Source organism: Manis javanica, chromosome 9 (assembly GCF_040802235.1).
Source record: "Manis javanica isolate MJ-LG chromosome 9, MJ_LKY, whole genome shotgun sequence".
Classification (NCBI taxonomy): domain Eukaryota; kingdom Metazoa; phylum Chordata; class Mammalia; order Pholidota; family Manidae; genus Manis; species Manis javanica.
In genome coordinates, this window is record NC_133164.1 from 6,629,896 (window position 1) to 6,651,616 (window position 21,721).

Below are 21,721 nucleotides of genomic sequence, written 5' to 3' on the forward strand. Positions count from 1 at the left end.
CTAGGTAGGCCTGGACTAGAGTAACTGCATACAATGTGTTATTGGATTTTGTTCTTTAAAGCCTAAAACAGAGTATTTAAATAATTTATAATTATGCCCTTTCACAGACTCCATAAAGCTTAGTTCACATGTGGAAGACATGATGTTGAATAATTTGAGGATGGTTCACAATGAGACTCTAGATTTTGAAACTTGAAAAATATATCAATAACAATGCAATTCACTGTGGTGAATGTTCATTTCAAAGGTTTATAAAAATGTGAATCATACTTTGTTAATCTCTTAACAAAATGCCAATATAAGCACTATATCCATAGAGTATTTTACATTCCTGGATAATTATAATGCTTTTTATGTTGGGTGTGTCAATTAGCATTGATCTTTGCTCTGAAAACATTAGTGAGTCTTAGGAATGTCTGTGAAAGGGTCTAAGTATTGGTCCTGAGAAGTGCAATGGATAACAATCCATTAAGTAGCTTCTTCTGTAAAAGGAAATAATAGCTAGAAATAAGGCCAAATCTTCATAGGATAGGAAAAATAATAATCCAGCCACTCATAAAACTGGAAAGGATGGGGAGTTAAAAATTCATAAAACCAGGATTTGCCAGAATCTGTTTACTTAGCAAAAAATTCTTCTAAATATAGTGTTTCTTTTTGTTAATCAATTAGTATTCATCTACACAACTTGAATCCAAATAACTACTACCAATCACAGAGTCATGAAAATAAATCAACTTTCAGGGTTCAAACTGCACACATGTGGAGAAACAGGTGATCTGAGAAGGAGTTACCCAGGACAGGCCACGGTAAGTGAACTGCTACTGCTAAGGGGTTCCGGCCTAAGTGTGGAGGGATTTTAGCCCCCACAAGTAATTTTTGTTTTTTTAATGTAATTGCCTTTAGAAAGAAAAACAAATTCATCTATGAATATTACAGAATTTATTTTATTAGAGGTTTTTAAGACATTCCCCTTTAATGCTATGCTGAGAAAAAAAAAAAAGACACCCAAGCCAGGCAAATCGAGATGGAGATGGAGAGAGGATTTGTAAAGTAAGTAGGACTGATGCGAAGAGGGATCGCAGTGCAGTAGACGTGGACCGATATGGAAATGAGGGGTCATTCACACACTTCATTAAACCAAATGTTGTTTCCTTAAGAAAACTGTACCATAATTATGTGATATGACTAAAAAATTTATAAATAAATAACCACTCTAGCAAAGGAATCATTTTGCCCCATGCAGTGTAAGCTCCTCCAGCACATATGGTCCATGCGGTGAGCAATGTCTCTGCTTGCTCACCATGACGGTCCCCGCTCCAGGACACACAATGGAAATGAGAGGTACTCAGCGAACATTTGTTGACTGACAGCAGATAGACCCTTTCTTGTTGCTCTAAAATTAAAATGTCATAGCAAGAATGGTCCCTTAAAAAAAAAACCCTCCACCTGTGACAATACACTACTTCAGGATTCAACAGTTGATAGAATATCATTTACAATACCTATGTAACTCCTATTTTACTTAACAAATCTTAGATGAGATGAAGATGTTCTGTCTAGATGATATTTAGGTAACAGTAAACTATTAGTTTCTAATAGTATGTAACAGAAAGCAAAAATACTCTGTAAAGTTTCTACTTCTCCTTAAATTAGGAATACACTGTTTCAAAGCCAGGGAAAACCTGTGTCCCATTAGAAATTTTCATGTTATCAAACAAGTCTAGTGAGTCATTTTTTCAACAGCAATATCAGAATGATTTTTTTCTTCCAGAGTCTGCTGTTTACACTGGCTCATATTTAAGGGACCCCATCTGGGCCAACCCATTTCAATCTCCTGGCCTTCGATGGATGTGTTTCTGAATAAAAAGAATTTCTTTGCTTTCAGAACATCCAGTTTCTATTCTAAAACTACCTTTTAGCTGGTCTAACTGCCCCCCACCTGTGGTATCTTATTGAATCCCAGGTTTCTAACCAATATTAAACTTTCAACAAACCAGTGCTCCCCACTATCACCGAATGCCAGCAAACAAGACTAACAAAACCAGCAAAGAAATCTCTATTTATGCCTGAAAAAAAAAATAGAGAGAACCTGAGAGAACCCAAATCATATCCCTTTGCAAACGTATCTGACGTTTTCTTTCTTCTCAATCTGAATCTTTCTCATCTTACAATTATCTCAGCACTGTTCCTCGCCAATCAGTCTCCCTGAAATTCTATACCCAGGTCAAGTTTCTCTTTCTTTCTTCCATCCTACTTCTCCTTCTCCATGTTTTCCATGGATTAACTCACTTAATACCAACAATGATGCTTTTAAGGAGGTGGCATTATAATGTATTGTTATAGTTATTAGCCTCATCAATGTGAGCATCAATATTACAGTGCTGTAAAACCAAAGCAAAGAAGACAAGTGACCTGCCCAAATTATGCAACTAGTAGAGGCAAATTTTGAACCTCACAGTCTGACCCTGCAGAGCGCCCTTTGACCCCATTCTCCTTTGCCTACTTATAGGGAGATCCTGTGTACCCCTCTTGGTCATATGACATCCCCAGTATCTTCCCACAGAAGACGCTCAATGAAAATTTGTTCAATGAATCAGACATGCATATTCTTTCCTTGTTTCTTGTAAGATGAAAAGAATCACAGGAATAAAAATACTCTTTTAAAAAATAGAAGATATTTGTCCATCTCTGAAAATATTTTATATCAAGGTTAAATGATTGCAGGAAAATTAATAGAAACAAGATAAGGAGGAAAAGAAGGAGGATGCTGATTCCGGGAAGGTTATCGATAATATCCATGAATAACAATGTTAAAGGAAATGGATCCCTATGGGTTGAATTTTTGTCCCCCTAAAAAAATATTTTGAAATGCTAACTCCCAGCGCTTCTGAACGCACCATTATTTAAAAAGAGGATCTTTATAGAGGTAATCAAGCTCAAGTGAGGCCATTAAGGTGAGCCCAAATCAAAACTTTTCACTTTCTGAGAGAGCAAGTCTGGACACAAGACGTACATGCACAGAGAGAGGCCACGTGAAGAGGGGGAATGCTTGCTACCAAGGAGTGTCTGAGGCTACCTGGGGCTAGAAGAGGGGCGTGGACAAACTTGTCCTCACAATATTCAGAAGGAACCGCTCCTTCTGACATCTTGATTTTGGACTTTGAGCACCCAGAGCTGTAAGACAATACGTTTCTGTTATTTCAGGCACCCAGTTCATAGTGCTTTGTTACGGTGACCCTAGGGAGCTGATGCACATGTCCTTTGCAAATAAGGAAATCCTTTCCTCCCTGTTTTGAAATGCTGTGTAACAATTCTTTCACTCACAGGACAAATGAGTATCACAGAGTCTCAATCAATATATACTGAGTTGACCTATTTCCCCAAGGGGAAAGGCAGAAAAAAAGGTGGGGGTGGGGAAGGAATTTGTATCTGTTGGCATTTTCATGCTTCTTTGCTTACATTATTAGCACTGCCTTTATGCTAGAGCCTCAGACAGACTGCCTTGCGTTTGCGCAATAAAAACAAGTAGCTGGACATTCTTACAAATTGCCACTCTGGCAGGAGGGAATGAGAAGCTCTTTGGACAGATGCTTCTTATAAGTGAGTATTTGAAAAATGGAAAAAAAAAAACAGAAAAAAAACCCTGGGAAGATTCAACTTATTTGATAAAATTTTTATTAATAACGAAGTCTGAAGTAGCATGATGAAGCCTTCTTTAAAATAAATTGTATATTCCATTGTAAAATACAAGTAATGATACCAAAAAATAAATAAATAAATGTAGGAAACCTAACAAATTGACTATTTGATGAACGATATTTTCCCACTGATACAGGGAAACTTCCGTCATAAATCCTATTACCTAGCAGTAGCTTCTTGGAAAACAGTAGCTAAAGCACACTTTGATAAAAACAGACTGCCAGTATGGACAGCAATGTGCTATACAACAACAAAAAAAGCACATTTCAAGAGCAGATGATAATTATTTTTTCCTCACATGCCCAGCAATGGTACTGCCAAAGTGCTAGGACTTTTTAAGTGGGAACCGCATTAATCTTTATTAATCCTTGTCATTGTGATTGCATAATGTCTGGATTTGAATGTCTAGTGTGTGATGTTCTTTCCTCTTCCTCTGGCAATCAGAAGTGTGAAAATAAACCTTACACTTAAAAAGAAACACTGAGTTCAGGAAAAAAAAATAGATATAATCATCTGAACCAAATAGGAAAAATAATGCTTTACAGGAGAAAAAAATATACATGATGTCAGTTACAGACATGCTCTTTTATGTTAATTTATGCACTGCTATATGTCAGGGCTGTGAAAATACATGGCTAAACAAGAAGGCAGGTGGCCAAATGCACGCAGAGAAACTTTTTAAATTTGCTCATTTGCATTTTTTGAGAATCTCCCTTTAGAACTTAATTAATACCTTTAAAATTACTTCCTCAAATGATCTGTGCATAGTCCCAGTTGAAATTGCCACTAGGTGCTAATTCATAAGGTCAGATTCTATAATAAATAAATACATGCAAACACAAATACGCATGACTGGTGCAGCAACCTCCCAACAAGGACTAGCTTCTGCCTTCCTGTGCTTTCATTTGCTGTTGTGGTTAGCCTGGATCATGTCTGGAGGGATTCTCTGCTCATAGGAGCCACACACAACATTTGTCCATTTTATAGTGTCAAATTAGACCAGACACCACAGTGTTTCATTATGCTTCCCGATTATTTGAATCTAATCTGACCTCTGAATACCAGACCTTACACACTGACGTCTTTGCACACACCCGGGGTTGGCTGGCTTCCCATGTCTCATTTTGACCTGACTCCCCAGTATAGATGGTTAAGAGGCTCAGTGTACATTCTGAACATCTTTTTTAAGGATTATGGATCTGTCTTTTTCTTATTTTTTTCTGATGTCATTACTTTCTAATATATATGTTAATCTTGATTTTAAAAAAGTCAACAGTCTGTACCTTTTTTTGTATTTGTCTACCATAAGGAGTAACTTGCTATGTCATCTCATTTGCCTGAATTCCCTAACTCAACATTAATATTCAAAAAAAGAAATAGAAGCATCTGTAGCCTCAAGCCCTAAAAAGGTCACAGCACAGTTCTGGGGAGAGGAGCTGAATAGGGACGCTGTCCCACCAGGAGGTAAATTATAATGAGTAGTAGACGTTGGCAGCAGGGTGGCAGCAGAGCAACACCCACGAGAAGCTGCTAGTGCGGCAGGAACAGCTGTGCCTTCACGGGGCACCTGTGCTCGGGGGTGGTGGGCAGCACAACTGGGGGAACAAGCTGACCGTGTGAGGACACTCATGCTCCTCAGCCCAGAAGTGAGCACCGGGGTTTTAGAGATGAAGCAAGGGGACACGCTTATTTTCACTGAATTGGGCAGATGTGAGCCAGGGGCTGGCTGAAGTGGACTCTTACTGCGCTTTCACCTTTATCAACCCAGCTGGAATGTTATCAGCCCAATGCACGATGGCACCCACGTCCCCGTTTTGCAGGCTCATACGTGACCTTTGACATCATGCACTGCATTTCTTTCTGCTCAGGTCCAGGCCGCTCACCTTGCTCCTGTGCGGGTCTCGCCCTCAGTGGTCTGCCCTCCTCCAGACTCCACAGCCCCCCTGACAGCTCATGTCAGCAGGAACCCATGCCAGACTCTACGTGATACTGTTCCCCCAGGGCCTCCACTTGGTCATCACAGAGGCACCGGATGCTCGGCATGTTTGAAAATCAAGCCCATGACCTTGTCCCTCAAATGAGTCCTCACCCTGTGTATCATTTTCAGGGAGTGTGTCCATCATCTTTCCAGCCCTAAGAGCTATATATTCCTGAGCACTTTCCTCCCCTCACATCCCAGTCTGGTTTATCCTCTAAAATTGTTTATATCCATTAACTTCTCTCCATTTCCATGCCAGCACGGAGCTTGTAAGGAGTGCCAATTGGAATCCTCGGAGGTGCCACATTGTGTGAGATTAGTTGTAAATGAACTGTGTTACTTTGTCCTCACAGCATACGTACCGGTATCATCTCTATTTTACATGTGAGGTGGGTGGGGAGTGGCGAGGTCAGGTACCCCCCCCCCCATCCATCACACAGCTCAGGAGGCACGGCTCTAACCTTCATGAGTCCTGAGTGGGCCGCTCTTGGAATCCTAGTCCAAACTTACCACACTCCACCTCTATTATAAATACAGGGGGCAAGGACCAAACTGGTTTCTCTTCAGCACATCTAGCACTTAATAAATATTTGTCAGGGAAACATACCTTCTTCAAACAATAATACAATTCTAATCATATGATGCTAATATAAAACAATGCATGGCAGTAGAGAACATTTGGGGCATAAGAGTCAATTAAAAGGACAAAAACAAAGGAAAAGAAGTAAAGTTATCCACTGACCTTTATCCAGAAATGACCATATTTTACTTAGGGTTTTCCCATTATTTTGCCACTAAGAGTTATATATCACATTATTTATACATTGTTCTGACTACATTTATTTAACATTTTATTTAAAATGCTCCTCATATCACAACTTCAATACTCATTATTTTCATGGCTATATACTAACCCATTCAGTTATATGCTGGAATTTACCAATCTTTTGTAATTGAAACATAAATGAGAATTTACCAATTACTTTACTCATAAAATAATTAACTATTTAAATTGTTTCCAAGTCTTGGCAACATAAATAATGACCTAATAAACCTCTCTGCGCACAAAGCCTTTCTTCTAATTGTATTTTCTAAGACAAGCTCCCTGATAGATAATCAGTGGACAGAAGGATACATGACCACTTCACACTGCGTCTGCTCACTGCCAAGTTGTTTCTGATGTGGTTTATCAATGAATAAGAAAGCCACTTTCATTGACTTACGAGCATTAGTCACCCTGCATTCCAATTGGACTAAACTGTTAAACCCCCACATGCTATCTCATTGATTAATTGCGTTTCTTTAAATTTATTGATGAATGCTTTTTTAAAAATAGCATAAAAATCCATATGCCTTCATTTCTAGATTTTCTCCTTAGAAATATGTAAATGTGTCTATGTATAGTTAGATATATTTGTCTATAAAGTTCTCTAGATAGTATTATTTAGTTAAAGATGTAGATATATATTTTTATATCTCTACATATATTTTTAGAAGGAGATATTGACATAAATGTAGATACGGGTGTAAATGTAGATATAGTCTATGTGCCAGCAAGTACACTGGGCTCTGAAAATAAGGCGTGGATGAAGTAGCCTTCTAGAAAGCAATAGAAATAACTAGCAGTAAACCTCGCTATGTATCACAACACTATTTTTCCCGAATATCAGATTTAAGGCACATGGATTAAAGCATTATAATAAAACCCAGGAATCATTTTTTCTAATCCTTTCTTTCTTAGTGTTTTTTATGATTTTATTGACGTTGATGTCCTCCGTCCCTGTGGGTCAGGCTGAGACCACCCGGTGTGCCTTCTCGTCACAGGCACACGGCTCGGCAATATCACAGCACAGGGGGAACAAGCTGACTGGGTGCTGCACCATCTGAAGACTCCAATTGGGGTATCTGCAGACCATTCTAGTATTTCTGGCATGTGCTTTCCTTGCAGTTCGTTATTAACTTTGCCAGAGGAATCTCATTTTGTGAAATGTCTGCCCAGAGTATTCCAGTCTGCTGGGAAAACCGCTCACCAGCCATGCTTTCCCTGATCTTCTGGAAGATCCTAAAGACTTCAATCCAGATTAAGATTTGCCCTTTAAGGTTCTTTCTACAAATTAAATCTGGGAGCCTTAGAGCCATCAAGTAAAGTTTCTCTACTTTATGTTGAGTATTTAACAGAAAATTTTTGAGGGTGGGACTTTTTTCTTTTGTACTTACTGCATTGTGAATATACTCGCTTTATTTAGATTTTATTGAGACTGAGATGTGAAAAAGACTGGAGTCCTTCCCCATTTTGCTGTCAGTGAGCCACACTCTGCCTTAAGAACAGGCGTAAAGCATTCACTTCACATTTTCTCACCGTGATTGATCTATCACCCTAGAACTTTGAACTTCAGATTTTATGACAAGCCTGCTGAGTACCACAGGGTCTCACCATCACGTCCGACAGACAACCATCGATCCGACTGAAGTGGAAGCCTGCACTGGAGTCAAGGTCTAATCGCTCCCAAATGGGTCAGGATTTTCACAGTGTTTTTCATGAGGAAATAAAAAGCTACAAATATCAAGGAGCTTTTTGAGGAGGGTGTCACACACCTAATAACTCAGCGGCTTGCTCTTTGGTTGAGATGAGAAAATGCTAATGTGTGAGAAGAGTCCCAGAACTCACACCCATACCGATTTGAAAAAAAAAACTCAAGCTATCACAGATGTCTCTTCACATCTTTCTAGGTAGCACTGTTTCTTCAGTTATTTCACTGCTCTTCATTTTATACCACTTAATGCAAAGAATGACATGAAAAAATATAAGGGCTACACTATTTAATAAATAATAATAGTGATGCTGTTTCACTTTATTTACAATTAACTCGTATTTCTCTTATCTCATTGCTGAGATGTAGACACAGGAGGTGGAGAACATAATTTGAAAATGACTTACACAATTATGCATATTTTTTTTTCTGGTGACTCTTTTTTCCTAAAAATTGAAGAAATCAGCATTATTATTATTTTTTTCTCATCCTGTGATTGGTCCTCAACTGTTGTTCCATTTCAAAGTCTTTCTCCTAAACTTCTGGAGAGGAGGTGAACTCAGAGTATGGGTATAAGGCATTAAAGAACAAATACTGTCAAAATTAAATTAGTTGCATTCTTTAGAGCATAGCCCCTTAATTTTTTTTGGGGGGGGCAGGGTTGGGAGCAGAGGCAAACAATAAACAAAAATATTTAAAAATCCACGTTATCCCATCTTGATAGAATTGTCCATGTAAATATTAAGTCTTACTACACTTTCCTATGGATCTAATTCACAGCTATTGTAGATTGAAGTCTATTTTCCCCTTGTGATTTTTTCTGTTTCTAATTTTTTAAGATGTAGGAAAATGTGGCAAAGTCAACGGGTAATTTTCTTAATACTTCAGTTTGAAAAGTATATTATAAACGATGTCAAAAACACAATGAAATTAAGAGAAGAGAAATAATCTCAACTTTTGACATGTATTTTTAAGCATGCCCTTTGTGAAAAGCTCTTTGGGTATGAACCGCAAATTAACTAACATTAATTGGGAATCTACTATGACCACACTGTGGTGATCGCTGAGAATGGCTCGTGAGTAGTTAGGCTGCTGTCCTCAGAGGCCTCTGGCTTACACCCTAGAGGGGGAGAGAGTCCCATCTACAGCTGGAAGAGGCAATGCAAGGAATATATGCTGCAGTTCTACACAGGCGCAGTAGGATATTAGACGCAGCACAGGTACACACATCTGAAGGGTTAAAAATAAAATGTAAGGGAAGTAATACTTAGGCTCTGTCATAAAGAATGAATAAAAATTCTGATAGTAATTCTGCCAGTGAGAGGAAAAGGCTTTTCCAGCTAGATGGAATAAGTTTTATCCTGAAACTTTCTTAAGGGGAAATTTTCAGCACAATGTACTACATATCTGTGGCAGTTTCAATTAATGACATAAATTGAAAATAACTGTTGTTAGCTTTTAATATAATATGTATGTCTGACTTGTACACAAAATACAGAGGAAAATTCAGATAAAACTCCAATGATTCAAGCTCTTGCTAAGTCAAAACTTCTTTTAATTATCTCAGTTTAGATGATTTTAAATATTGGGTTATATGATGTTTTTGTTTTTGTTCTTGTTTGTGGTTGTTTTACAACCCGATTCGCAGGAAAAGGGGGAGCTCCAGAGGCAGACATAGAGTTTGAATTCAATCCTGAGGTTTACTGGGGAGGGAAAGGGGGGTGAACAATCTCTTAATCTCTCTGCTTAAGTGACAATCTCTGACCCTTCTGCCCGCTCATTAAAATGAGGATAATAACAGTGAGTCCTCCTGGTTTTTGTGAATTTCTATGCACAATTCTTGGCCCACGCTAGGCCACTGATTATTATCATTAACTTTATTATCATCCCTCCCTTTATCATTAGCATCAGCTTCACTACCACTGCCATCTCTCTTTTAATGATGAAAATGTTAGTTAATACTGATGAATTGAGCAGGAAATACTTCTATTTTGAATAACGGGCAAGTCAATGTAATCTTTTGTTTCCTGAAGAAATCAGTCATGAATGAATAGAAAAGGAATCTGTTGCTTTATATTTTAATTCTTCTAAAATAAATTGTATTTTCACATGAAAATTTCATTCAAAACATGAAACTTTCTTTTTTTCGTTTTTCTTTTCTCTTTGGCTTTTCTCCAAACATTTATGAAAGATTGTTACATATCTTTGATTTATAAGAAAAAAACTCACTTTTGGAGATTGCTCTCTTATTCCTATTAATATAATTATCCTGAACAAAGATCATCAGAATTTTCTGTAAGTTATGATTGATGTCACATTATCTGTAGGATTAAAATCAGGAAGGAATATGGAATAAAATATTGTATTTTCTTTGCTTTGCAAATGATTACTATCCCTTCTCAACACTTTTAAACATCACTGGGACAGAATATTAAATGCAGGAACACAGAATAATGTCTTTCCTTAAGAATTTGGGAAGTAGTTTTGGTTTGGGGGAGAAAACATTGAACTTGGTGCCGGAAGATGTATTTAAAACCCCAAATTCATCTCCTACATACTGTGGGATCTTCAGTCAGTGGATTTCTTTGGAACTCTTTCTCCTCAGTTGAAACTGAAATTATAAAACCAATCGTTTTATTTTTGTTGCAAGAATGAATTTCTCTGCTCTCTCATCTATAAATCCATGGTAATTGTGCTAATTAATATAGTAGCTGTTATAATTTAAACTAATGAAAAATGCCCCCTGGCTAGTTTAGTAGGAGAATACAGTTTTTCACAATTGGATACTTTCCTTCCATACCAGAAACAGTAGCTAATTCGGAATGATTACATGAAATATCTATGTCTGAAGACACTGCTTCTTAAAGCTAAGCTGCATTGTTCAAGAATTCTGATTCTTTGATGGCTTTCATTCTCTAAGTAGTCTATATTTGCTATTAATTTTGCATCTAAAATCAAACCAAACCCTACAGTTCTTTTCTCTTCAGCCTTTCTTTGACATGGGGACCGCAACACAGCCAGGACTTTGCTCTCCGTTGTTCTCAGAATTCTCTGGCAGTGAGAGCTTCCTTCATCGTCCCTCCCATCTCTAGTGTCTCACCTTCCACCTTTTCAGGCACCGTGTAATTATCATGTCCCCGGACTACTTTTCTTTTCTCCATCAGCTTTGACAAGAAGATGGATCCTCTCACTACAGAGTGCATGTCATTGTTCGTGAAGCACTTGCCCAACAGGAACTTCAATATTAATTGTGAAAAACCGGCATGGGGTAAGGATCTTTGATGAACTAAAATTACTGTTGTGCCATGATGTGAAGGCCCTTTAATTTTGCCATCTGGGTCTAATTGACAGAGAGTGACTAAGAATTGTAGCTTGGAGAACTGGTGAACTTTGCATATGGACAATTAACTAGAAAACGAACAAGCCAGTTTGGAAAATTGTTAGTATCTCTGAAAACGGAGTATCTGAATACCTTCATATCATGTAGCCATTTTTCCATCAATGAGACACGTTTCTTGTACTGAACATCAGCTCCAGTTAAGATTTGTGTTAGTACATTTGACCCTGAGTAAAAAATGTCAGCATCCTCTAGAGACCACGGCCCTTGTCACACGATCTCTCAGTGTTTTCCCTATTCTTTGTTTCCCTAACATTTCCTATTACAACAAAGATACCATTTTGATAGACAACATGTTACATATTTACAGTTATCATGGAAGAATTATTTTTCACAAGATTTGTTTCATTGCAAAATCAATGCAAAACACCTGTTTTCCTTACAAACATTAGCAATATGGAAGTGATTTCAAAAAAAAATAAACTATTGAGATTTTGACCATTAGATTACAAGAGCAGTGTTTGAAGTTTATATTTCTTTTTTGAATCCCAAGACTTTAAACATGAAAGTGATGTGTGGAAAAACATACTGGATAGATTTGTTTGCCATTACAAGGTAAATAAATTGAATAGACATTATAGTTTAAGGCCTACTGGGTACCTTGGAAATCACCTAGCGTTGTTGTCTCTTCCTAAAGATAAAGGAACTGAGAGCCAGAGGCTCTGTGACCTCCCTAGGTACTCTCACGGTGTCCTGCAGCACCTGCTCGGCTGACGCAGTCTAGCACTCAACTCACTACAAGGAATCAGGGGGATTACAAATATAAACCCACCTCGTTACTTCTAGCTTCAAGACCAAGGTTAAGGGCACTTTATGCAGAAAAATAATTATAGAATGACTCTATGAAAAGCTCCATTTGGAGCCTCCATATACGGTTTAAAGGATCAGCAGATCTTGAACACTGCAAATTTTAATGGATTGAGGAAAAATGACAACATATTTCTAGGAAGAACGTATTAGTGTTGCCTATTTAAATATATATTTGAAAAGGAGGAAAATAGCAGATAAGATGAGCATTTTCAGTAATTCCTTGTGAAGCCTCTCAATATACGAATGAAAAAAATTGAGTTTGGCATGTATCATGAGATAAACTTTTCACTCAATCCCCTCTTTTGGCATCATATGGCATCACTTATGTATGTTAATAAAATGTATGTTTCTGGGATCTCTTCTATGAGCTCTGTGTCCCCATTTACTCTTGCAATAGTCTTGGTACTGAGTTTTAGAAGAAAAATGACCTTCAGGGTAACTATATGGCATTTGCTCCCTCTGTTTCCAGCCATGATAGCAGTTCATATGCATCAAAAATTGTCATTTCAAAAATGATGAAAGGTTTGTAAAATAGGTACAGGTTACCTAAGAATTATGTCAAAGCTTATTTCTTTTTCATCATTTCAAGATATGCAAATCACTTTCAGAAAGTCAATCAAATTTAGGCTGAAACACGGGGATTGTCGGAATTGCCTCCCCCTTGAATCAGTCATTGCAATCAAAATGAGCATGCCCACATCACTTCGTCTTACTCACAAGCCCTTAATTATAATAAAGTGTATCTTGGGAAAAAGAGGTGCTGTCCGGGCCATGGAGTATGCTGCCAACCCCTTGAAAGGCTGTCCACGTGAAGGCAAAACATGGAGCATACAAACTAATTAATGCTTTTCCCATCTTATTTTTGCTGTGTTAAAAAAAAATGTTTTTCTTCTGAGCCAAATGCCACTCCCTGTGTGCCTTCTGTACACTGCTATTAAGCAGTAATGAGATATTCCATACACTGATATCAGACTTGTATTTCTCTTCATGCCTGCCAAAACATCCTCTTTTAATAATACCCTAAAACAGGTCTTTCCTGTCCTTTCTCTTCTATGAATGTGTTCTTGTTCCTGTGTTTTATTAACATCACCTGTGCTGTCTCCTAGGTAAAAGATTAATTACCTGGCTGTGATTCACAGAAATGGAGCAGTAACTAAATTACTGAGGGAACAGATCAGAACATCATTGTTATATCACCACTCAAATTCTTTAAAAGAGGAAATAAAGAAATGCTCTTCAATATAATAACATGCCTATATGTGAGGGAAAAGCTCCTCAAACCTTTTTTAGCAGTGGATGGCATGCCAAACAGCATCGCTAGACAGTAAGTAATGCTACATAACAATGATAAACGGGTCTAACTTTACCACGATGCTGCCCCTTTAGTGCATATCTCTTTGTTGCTCATTAATTACATTTGGGTTAGCTATATTTCTGTGAACTCTCAGTAACCGGTGGGTGTTAGGGGAGAATCAAAGCCTCACTTCTAATTAAAGTTGTAATTGTGATTTGTAGTCTTTGAAGGTTTTTTTTTTCCAATATACTGTTCCTCAGAGCATGTTTGTCTTCCAGCTTATTTCAAGAAATCATTTACTTCCAAATACCACTATATAGCAAAGATTTATCAAAACGAAATGGATCATTAATAATGATAACGCTGAACCAAAGATTAAAATTATCCAATTTAGTGCACCTGGGAGCCAAATTATAAACATAATACTGATAATAATAATTATAATCGCAATACAACTGGAGAATGTTGACATAAACGGGAGCCCTGTCTGTGACTTGATTACACAGTTCTCTCCTGTGCTCTTTTCCTCTTTTACTATCACTCTTTCCAATCCCACAGCCCAGGCCCCAGCCCCTATTTGACTATGGCCCCTGAGAAGCTTGCTGTCAGTTTTCCTCCAACTATCTCATTTTGCTTATATGTTATTGTCTTCTAATTTTTTTTCTTTAGTTGTGAAGCTGTTGTGGTCACCAGAAGTACTAATCAGAAAGACTATGGTTTTCCAAGAGTGATGGGTTTAGGGAAAACTTCTACATCCATTCATTGTTTTTTTAAGGTATGAAACTATTGTCCTCAAATGTATCAAGAAATCAGCTAGCCTGGAAGTGATTTATTCCAATAATATCTTTATCTACACACAAAGTAAGACTGAATTCACTGGGATATAAGCAAATGCCAGAACCTAGCTTCCTTCTGAAATTTCTAGGATCAATGTCTGAATGCACCTGAAACATGATATTCATAATCTTCCATTAAACAAGGATGGACACCAGGACTGTCATCACTGATAGCAACTAAGGGCTGTAGGAAATACACTGAGATCATCTTTTTACTTCATTTCCATTTACACTTGTTCTGAGGTTTTCAGTTTGAGTCAGTTTTTTTTTTTAATAGTTTATGTTTGATTTTTAAAATAGTAAGTGGAAGACACGTGACAACTTGGCTTTTCTGTCACAGTAAACAGAAACTTTCCACTTTGGTTCATATCGAAAAGATCTGCTGTAATTTCAAACAGCCACAGATAACAAATGCAAATGTTAAAGATGACAGGATGCTTATGAAGATATAACACATGCTGCAAAGAATTACATGCTTAGACTGTATATTTGTTTGAACTTGGGCTTGTCACGGTGAACCTGCTGACGTTACTTATTTTACTAAAACTCATTTTTTGAAGCCGCATAACAGCAGCTACCCCTTAGATTTGCTGAGAGACTATGCAAATGCATCTATGGAAAGGTGGTAGCACAATCTCTGGCATGTGGTAAGTAGGTACTCAGTGGGTGGCAACTACTGAGGATTTGACCATTACAATTTCCTACATGGAAAATATCTCAAAAAAACACATCCAAAATCAGAGAATAAATGTATAAAATCTTCACGACTCTATGCATCTTCAGTATCGCCCATTAGAGAACTTCCATGGAAATAGTAGCAGTATGGGTAATATAAATATGGGGAAAATGTCCAAACTACATTTTATTTTTATATTTAACTTTTCACCCAAATCTTTTACACTTATCAATATGTACAAAAGTTGGGCTCTGACTAGATATTTCAATGAACCATAAGTAATAATCAAGTATTGTTCACTGGCATCAACACTTACTTCTAAGATGATGTGTATCCTGCATTCCCCAGATATGGTGGTTAGATGAGACTCAGTGGTTACTGCATCTCTGCTGTCTTACCACATAATACTCATGGAAAATGTTCCTTTAAGAGAAATAAATAGAAAATTGTAAATGTAGGGTACACACATTTGTACCAATACTAGTTTAATATAACTTTACTTCATCGTTAGCTAAGTGTTTTTTTACGAATGAGTACTTCAATGACAATTATCATATACTATATTTATAAAACTGTGTTTCAGGTTATTTAAAAAATTGGCTTTGTAAAATATTAAAAATAGACATTGTTATTTTCAAACATTTAGTTATTGGTCAAGAATGCAAAGCAATTTTAGTGAACAGTTATACCAAATAAAAATGTCTACATTCATTATGACCCCATTTGGCAATGATTTAACTATTTCAAAAGAAGAATTTTGAGCTTTGAGCATGTAGATTTTATTTTATAATTAAAACATAGTAATTTATTAGGTTGTTTTATTGTGTGTATATGTAAGTATGTGTGTTTCCCCCCAATTCACTCCCACCCTCCAACCAGGATAAATGTTATGGTCTCCAAATTATACTGGAAATATTGACATAATGATAAGAAAAATTAGCCTTCAAAAATACACACTAGGCATGACAGAAGCATCTTAGGAGAAGGGTCAGGAAATTTTTACTCTTATAAGCAAAATCTGGCCTGCCAGTTGTTATAAATAAAGTGATATTGGGACACATTATTACATAAATGGATTTACACATTTATTAGGCATTCGTTGGTGACTTCCATGTTGTAATAAGGAGAGGCAAGTATTTGTGAAACAGATCCTATGGCTCCCAAGCAGAAAATATTTATCTGGCCCTATCTAGAAATAGTTTCTAACCTCTGTAAAGTATAATTTGCAAATATTTGGAAGAAAGCAGAGCGTTTATAATAATAGAACAAGTTACCAAAGCTTATGTGGCCCATTTATCCACCTATTCTGCTAGACAGCTTTGGATTTCATAGGCATTGGTGGAACATGTAGTCTTTACCCATATTTCATTCACATAATTCCTATTTTTTCATAATAGTGATATAGCTCCAATCTGTGCAGAGCCTTAATTTCTTAAACTTTGAAAACTTGGAAAGTGCCTTGTAGCACTGTCACTTGTCTCTTTTAAACAATAAACTTAACAAAGATTACCAGTTCTGGAAAAAATATATTAGACCACCGCGAATCCCCATACTTCAGGCCACAACAAGCAGTTCGTTTGCTTTGGTTTATAACCCATTCATCCATATGGCACCAGTTTTCCGGAGTCCATGAATATTCTTCTAGGCTTCAATTCACTACTCCATATTTTCATTTTTTTTCTTTTTTCTTCTACAATTTTTTTAATGCAAAGGAATATATTAAGTTTGAAGATAAACACGAATAATTAAGTATACGTTTTTAGGACTTATTTTGTCAATTTTCATTCCATCAAATGTTTACCTTTTGCTTTTACATAATAAATGCTATTGTTATCTGTAGTTGTTTCTGTATGTTTCTTGGTGTCTTAGTTTTAGAATTTATTAATTGAAAGGTATTTATATTCTTAGGGCTCTTCTACCAATGTATTGTTAAATTCTTGCAACAAGATCCCTGCATTTAAAATATTTTTAACATAGCATTGGCAGCAACTAAATCTGTGCAAAATAAGGTAATGGAACTATCTATATGAAGATTCATGTATTTTTCATTTTTTTGTTTTCTCATTACTTAAAACAACATTTATTACACAAACAACTACATAAACATGACAGACAGAAAATATAAAGAGGTAAAGATGAAATTTTTTTCTCCAACCACTCAGAGATTCTGTTAACACTTGTGGATCATTTTATATCCTTGTAGACATTCATGTATTTTTATTGCCCAAAGTAATTCATATAGCACATATTGTTTTGTAAACTACCATTTTTTCCATCAACGATCTATACAGTTTTAAACTTTATTTCATTTCAACTAAACTTGCAATTGAAAATTTAGTGTTTCAAAGGACATTCTTATGCAAATGACAGACAACCAATTGAACAGGAGAAAATAGAAAATATCTCTATAAGAGACAAATACAAAAAAAATAACATAAAGAACTCTTACAACTCAAAAATAAAAGACAAGTAACCCAATTAAAAAAGGGGCAAGGATTCAAGTAGGCATTTCTTCTAAGAAGATATAAAAAGGGTTATAATCACCTGAAAATATGCTCAATGTCATCAGTCAGTAGGGAAATGCAAATGAGAACCTCTGCAAAATATCATCCTACCCCCACCACGATGGTATGATCAAAAAGGTGAACAATTATAAATATTAATGAAAATTTGGAAAAAATTATAGCCCACTACATTGTTGGGAAGAATGTAAAATGGCGCAGGACCTGCTTTGTCCAACAGTTTGACAGTTCTTTAAAAATTTAAATAGAGACTATCGTATGACCCAGCAATCCCACTCCTAGGTATGTGCCCAGAAAATTCTAAATATATGCCCACACAAAAACTTGTACATGACAGTTTGTAGTGGCACTGCTCATAATAGGCAAAAGTGGAAACAATCCCATTGCCCATTTATTGATGAATGGATGAAAAATTGTAGTATGTACATACCATGGAGCAGTATTTAGCCATAAAAAGGGATGAAGTACTTGTACATGCTGTAATGTGGATGAATCTTGCAAAGTTAAGGCTAAGTGAAAGGAGATATTAAAAAGTCACGTTTTATATGATTCCATTTATGTGAAATGTCCAAAGAGGCAAATCCATAGAGATAGAAAGCAGATTAACGATTAGCAGGATATGAGTATTGGCAAATGGAGAGTGGCTGCTAATGAACTGATGAGAATATTAGGTAGTGGTGATAGCTGTACAATGCTGTGAATATATGAAAATCCACTGAATTGTGTGCCATCAAACATGAGTTTTGTTTTATGTATTTCACATCTTAAAAGAGCTGGATTTACAAAAATCAATTGTGAAGTTGCTTATTGGAATCCATCTAAATAAATTTGCACTGGTTATAAAAATAAAGCATATTCCCAAGATGTGATATTTTCTTTGTCTGAGCCAATATTTTTTCATCTTTTTTACATTTCATTATTATATTTGCAAAATTATTTTGTATAACTAGTGCTGTGAACCCTTACTGGATTATTTTCTCCAATTTTTTTAGCCAGATTTTTAGCTTTCTTCCATATTACTACATATGTTTTTCTTATCCAAATTTCAAATTCAAATATAGGCCAGGGTCTCTTTCACTTCATTCATTATATTTCATGTATCTATCTATAAAGGTTTACATAACTTCCATGTTGGTTTAAATATTTTAGTTGTCTAAGATATTTTAATATGCGATTGGACACAAAGTTACTTACCTTTTCAAAACTGTCTTAAATATTATCTCAACCAATCTTCAAGATCACTTAACATGGAATTGAACTTATGACATCCTGAGCATTTTGATAGATGTGGTTAAAGGGTGAGCAAAAATATTTAGAGAGAGCTGAGACCACTGCCAGATGTGTTAACTTCTGCCTCGCAGGGGTGCCTCAGTGTCCTCGCCTGATGGCCGGTGACATGCTGTCCCTGCTGACGTGCTCATTTCTCAGTGCTGCCATGAACACCTTCGTCTTCACCCTCATTTTCTCGTGCATTACCATCGGAGGCCCAAACTGAAGTTTAATGGGACAGCAGGGGGCTGTCCTGCTGCCGTTCCCAAGTTACTTGCCGATGCTGGGCGACTACTCTCTGCATAGCTGGTGCTGAGTAAGACGGTGCCATCATGGTGAGAGTGACTTCTTTCATTCTGGAATGTTTGACTTTAGTGAGGGGGAAGTGTTTGGAATTAACATTCAGGTATTTTGTGTAAATTGCTTAACTTTATTGTTAAGATGTGGCAATCCCAGGCCCGGAATCGTGAGTGTTGGGGAGCTGAGAAGGGAGCCTCTTCATCCCCTCCAGTCCTTGTTCACCAGAGGAGGCGCTGGTGGGTGCAGGGACCACACCCCAGCCGGCCTTTCACCAGTGGACGAAGAAAGGCAGATGAGACTCTACATTGATTTGGGAGTTTTGAAATTTACTTATAACCACATAAAGACATTTATACCTGGATTATAAATGAATAAGTGCTCATTGAAAAGATATTTGCATATAATCCATATAAAAAGGAAGGGAATTAGAACCAAGCTGAATCCTTTCATGTCACATGTTAATATTTTGCTTTGCTTGCTTTTTTCTTACCTATGCGTACCTGGTCCTTTAGACTTATTTTCTAGTAGTGGTGTGAACCTGCCAAACTTTACAGATGGAAAAATGCCTTATATTATCACACAGGAGAGGTATACATTTTCACATTTTAATATACATTGACTCCAAAGGTGTCTTACAATTGTCATCAACTAGGCCACAGAGAGAACATAATTTTTACTGATTTACATGGCTAAAGATAGGTTAAGGCTAATTAGAGTGTCTTCACTTTTAACTTAGTTTTGTACTTTTGGCTCCACACATGGGGATTTAGTAATCAAATAAAATGTATTTTAAAAGATTACTTCATGACTCAGTGTTAAATCAAAACAGGTTTTGTGTCACAGAAAAGAATGGAACTCAAGCAACAGGGAGTAAATTTAATATCAGTTAAGATGATATTTGTCATTGGGAAATGATCACAATTTCTTAATTTCTTGCAAAGTAATAATGATGGGCTTTAAGAAACCTAAGGAAGTAAGATATCCAGAAGCCTGAAATGCTACCGCATTTTGCTCAAGTTAGGATTGCAGGTAGCACCATAAGAAATGGACTTAATGTCAGCATAAATTGCCAAATAGCTAGAAATGGATAAAAAAAAAATCAAAGCAACGTGGAGCAGGTGTGACAGATTTATGCATCAAACAGGACTATTGTTAAGGTGTCAAACATTAATTTGTCAGGCATTTCTTGCTGACATTGAATAAAAGACAACAATGGAGTACTCTTTTAAGAAATGCTGTATCATCAATGCTTTTGATGGCACATAGCACGGTATTATGTGAAAAAATAGGACGTTAATAATTTTAAGCCAAAAGTGATTCAGAAGACTTGGACTCTGAACATGAAGTTAATATCAAACAAATTTATTTCAATTAATGTATTTTTTTGTATGCAGAAGCGTGACATGACTATATTTAAATTCTAATAAAGCTCTTTTTTTAAATATTAAATATTCTATGTGATAAGGAAAACATCTACTTAGAAACCTATCTATATGTGACTTATAATGTAATCTGAAACAATTACAGATGTAAATAAAAAGTAAATACAAAGTACAAAGATATAAGTACAAAGTATAGATTAAGCAGACCCAGATCTGGTCTTGGGGGAGGAGTCAGGGAAAACTTGGTTGGGGAAGTGACAGCTGAGATGGGACAGCAAGAATGAATGGGAGCTAAATAGATAAAAGGCGGAAATGCATTTGAGCAAAGGGAACAGAATGTGAAAGGCTTCGAGGAAGGAAAAGTGTCGTGATTCTTAAGCACTAGGATTAAACTGAAGGGACCTCACAGACACTGAGGAAGAGAGTTCTATGAGGTGAACAAGTGGGCTCGTCGGAGACCAGGTCATGCTGTCCTTCAAAGTCATGTGAAGAATTCTTTTTTATTCTCTGAGCAGTATACTTTTATGTGAAGTTTATGACCCAATTAAACTTGGTATTTTAGTAGATCACTTGTGAAGAAAGGAAGAGCATTGGCAAGAAAGGACAGAGTAGGAACTCTTTATAGAGACCATCAGAGGTCTCACAGGACGGATTAGGTAACAGATGGGGAGAGTTTGAATCAGGGGATTGGCCTCAGATGAGAAGGAAACCAACCCATTCAAGAGATGTAGAGAAGGGAAATCCACACAGGGTGCTGATAAGGAAGTGAGGTAGACGGTGGGGTCAGCATCAGCTCCCCCGTTACTGGTCCCGATCACCGAGAGAGGCGGCACTGAGAAATTCACATTTGTTCAATGAGTCAGTTTATAAATGCTGAAGCATTTCGGACTCTGCAGTATTTGCAAATAAATACCTGGAGGGAGTTTTTAAATTTGAGGTCTTGCCTAGTGATAGGTATTGGGGGAAATTGTCTAGATTTATCTGATACATTTGAAGCTGTTGCATTCCTAGGTATTGACACTGGAAA

At 36.7% G+C, this 21,721-nt stretch overlaps 1 long non-coding RNA gene across 1 annotated transcript in view; it reads right to left on the reverse strand.

Moving 5' to 3' along the window:
• Nucleotides 1-21,721, reverse strand: part of LOC140843489 (uncharacterized) — a 405,490-nt gene that overhangs the window by 162,505 nt on the left and 221,264 nt on the right. Inside the window, exon 2 of the long non-coding RNA XR_012121316.1 lies at nucleotides 15,538-15,644. This is a non-coding gene — a long non-coding RNA (uncharacterized lncRNA). The remainder of the gene's footprint in view (nucleotides 1-15,537; nucleotides 15,645-21,721) is intronic.